Source organism: Gavialis gangeticus, unplaced genomic scaffold (assembly GCF_001723915.1).
Source record: "Gavialis gangeticus isolate Ggan-Ray unplaced genomic scaffold, GavGan_comp1, whole genome shotgun sequence".
In the NCBI taxonomy this organism is placed as follows: domain Eukaryota; kingdom Metazoa; phylum Chordata; order Crocodylia; family Gavialidae; genus Gavialis; species Gavialis gangeticus.
In genome coordinates this window covers 1,182,862-1,186,690 of record NW_017729028.1, presented here as the reverse complement: position 1 = coordinate 1,186,690, position 3,829 = coordinate 1,182,862, and positions in this window count along the sequence as shown.

The following is a 3,829-nucleotide window of genomic DNA, read 5'->3' as shown; positions in this document are numbered from 1 at the left end:
CCAGGCCCAAAACCTTGCTCAGGAGTCTCCCTCAGGGAGCTGGCCATCCCGCTGTAGCATGAACTAAACTTATGTAGCTGATGTTAACATAAAGTGTAATAATAATGAAATGTAACCATGTTAGTCTTGTCCTGTAAGCAACTTGAAAACTCTATTTTGTATCTTTCTGCTTGACATAAGTGAATGAACTCTGCATAGCCTTTATGTATGAGTGTGTGTAAAAGGGTGAATGGTGAGAGAATGTCATAGAGATAGGAGAAGAAGATCTGATTGTTTATATAAGCAACAAGGCACCAAATGTAAGTTACCAGTCAGTAAACTAATTAATGAATGGCTGAAGAATCCCCTTCAGGCCTAGGGCACAAAGAAGATAATGAGGAGAAGGAATGCACCCATCCTGCCAGATGGGCAACAAGGACACTTCAAGGCTGAGAGACCCATTTTTATGACCAGCATGACCTTGAACTGACATAAGCAGAAGATGGATGAGAAACAACTGTTAAACCACAGACTAAGTATGGAAAAACCCCAAAATGCTGAACAAAGACCAGTAAGCCCTATAAAAGGAGGATTTGAATGATGCTGGATTGGGTGAGTCTTTCTCCACTGCTGTTTCATCAGAGCACAGATACCTCTGCTCACCCCGCTCCAAGCTGCTATCTTCAAAGCATCATCATCTACTCAATAAACCTGGGGTTGGCCACCCTGGGCTAATATTGAGCAACTTTTGCTGGTAACTATATCTGGTATATGTGTGGATGGAATGGTTGTTTTGTGTATGTGTACGCCTCTGTGTAATGATGTGTATGATAATGTGTGTGTGTCTATATGAGTGGTGTGTCCAAACCTCTATGTCTAATTCATGTAATCAATAAACACGGCATTTTGCCTTATCCCCCTTTATACGGTCTCACTCATGATTTGGCAATTGAAATTTAAAGTAACACTGCTTCCTAGAGAACACCTGCAAGCCTGGGGTAATGCTGCCACCACCCGGGCACTGGTCTCTGATAGGGCTTTGTGCAGCCTGGAACACACAGACCCTGCAAATCTTGGGCGTACCTTGCCCACAGTAAAATTTCTGGGTGCTGCTTTCAGCCGGAAGCATCCCAGGATAGCATCAGGTAGAACTGAGGAAAAATAGACAAATTCCACAAGCCAACCTGGGAGCAGAAGGCTTTGTCTCTTTCTCCACAGTAGCACAGCAAGGCAAGCTGTAATCTGACACCTTTATTGTTGGGGGGGTGGGGGAGAGACAGAATGAGGAAGTCAGAATACACTTTGAGCAAACAGGAAGCAGCCTGGGGCATTTGCTTGCAGCTTTCAAAATGCCTGCCAGAAAGGAGAGCTCCCCCTTTCCCCTAACAATTTTATCTGGCCAGGTCACATAGTTTCATAGTTTGTAGGGTTGGAAGGGACCTGAGCCGATCATCAAGCCTAACCCCCTGCCATAGCAAGAAAGGGTACTGGGGTCAAACAACCCCAGCAAGGTGTTTGTCCAGCCTTGTCTTAAAGACCCCCAAGGTAGGAGCCAGCACCACTTCTCTTGGAAGTGATTGACCAGCCCAAACCAAAAAGAAAATAAGGAGAAAGAGGGGTCACCTGGGCTGACCCAAGTGAGGGCAGAGAGAGGGGGAGGGGATTTCTTAACACCTTCCAGCCCTAATTTTCTATGATTCTATGAATTCCTAGCTACATCCCTGCTCACGAGCTCACTAGGAGCAGTGCACCTTAGAGAGGGTATTAACGTTAAGTGTGTGACTGCCCACAGCATGTGCTAACTTTAACATTGATTAACATTCCTTACAGTTAGCAGGTACTAATTGTAACCTGTAACTATAACCTAAGTAGAGCCACTCAGAGATCACAAGAGCTGTGTTTTGTTTTGGGGTTTTTTTGGAGATCCAGAAAAATCATATCTCTAGTCGAGCCCTAATTTATGTGCCATTTGCCAAAGTAGCTTGGCTAAACTCCCTCACTTTTTGTGTTTATAACTCCTACAGCTAGGAAAATGTTTTCAAAAGTGATATAAAACTGGAGAAGAAACACCATGTTGGATCAAATTGCAATGTTTGTTCCTTCACTAACCATTAATACTTCATGGCTTCTTCAGAAGAGATTAACCAAAAGCCTTCAAGAACATGTTAATCTTTCCCCATTTTCTTTTCTTTTCTACTTTTCCTGGGTTTTGATGCACTCAGTAGATGTTAATGCTACCAGTAAGCAGTTACCCAATTCCATTTATCCCACTAGTTTTTTATTTAGATTTTCATTTTAGTAGCTGTAGTTTTAAAAGACCTTGTATGTTACTCTTGACATTTCAAGTTCTACCTTAGAATAGTGCTCAGACTGAGGATGAAAAGTGCTGCTGTATGGCAACAACCATTAAAACCCTGGTAATATGGCAGTTCGTCCGATGTATTTCTTTACCAGCAGTTAGAAGACCTGCATAGTATAATCTCCTACACATATTCAGCATATATCAACCCATACATGTAAAAGTTTTAGAATGAATTCTTTTTATGTTCATTGACATTTATTTAAATGAAAATCTAACTCATTATAACCTTAATCTTTTGTTTCCTCTCCAGATGAAGTGCTGATGAAAATGGAAGAAAACCTAAACAACTACATAAGCATCAAATGTTTCACTTTTGAATGTTGTCTGCTTTTCTCCTGTTTAGTATTGTTGATGACTTATGCTTAGTTTCTGTGACTTCTAGGTTGATAAATGGTGACCTTGTCAGAGGAGAAGTACTGAAATACTTAACTGAAACCAAAGAAGAGTATCAAGAAAATAAATGGAGAAAATAGTTTGAAGATACCATGTGGGCAATGAATTAGAAAAATCAATAAAGGAATCAATGCAGCTTTGATTTTTAATCACAAAATTTCTATGAAAGAGATAACACTTGATCAAACAATCTGAGCTTTATTGGCAGTTCTAGCAATATTAATTAAAAAGAAACCTACTGCTTGTGGAGTAATAAAGTAACCAATATCAATAAATTATAGATTTCTGCAGACAGCAAAGTCCCATAACCGTTTTAAGGCTACGTGAGTAGCTATGTACACTGGAAGTATTGCCAGTGCAAATATGTGTAGCCTAGGTGTACTTGGGTATATACTCCCCTTCTCCAACTAAAAAGAATTGTTAGCTAGCAGGTGTGCTATGGGGAAACTGCAGACTGCTCAGTTTTCCTCCATCCCTACAGAACCAGGCCAGGACAGTCAGGGGACTTAACTATATACAATATTTTTACATTACCTTATCACAAGGAAAACAAACATGGATATAAACATATGTTCTTTCTCTCTCTCTGATATTCAAGCAAACAACATAAACAATACCCTCTGGGTAAATGCAATAAAGCCCTATACCAGTGCTCCTGATACAGGTAAGTCACAGGTAAGGCTCTGATCTGAAACAGGTAAACCCCAAATAAACAGAGATAACCAACAGATAAACTATAGGTAAGTATAGGTGAACAAGAAATAAGCCACAAATAAATACAAATAAACAACAGGTGAATAAAAGCAAAAGGGGGTTCCAGCAAAGACCTAGTCAAAGTTATAAATTTAAGACTTTACTCGTCTACTAATTTACAAACATGAGAGTTCACAAAATATAAGGCATGAGATCACACCACGTACAGCGCAAGAACCTCAAAGATAACTGGAAGGACTGGAAAAGGGCCAACGTGGTTCCCATCTTCAAAAAAGGGAGGAAGGAGGACCCGGGAAACAATAGGCCAGTTAGTCTTACCTCGATCTTGGGTAAGCTTTTTGAGAGAATTATTCTGGCACATGTCCATGAGGGGTCAGCAGA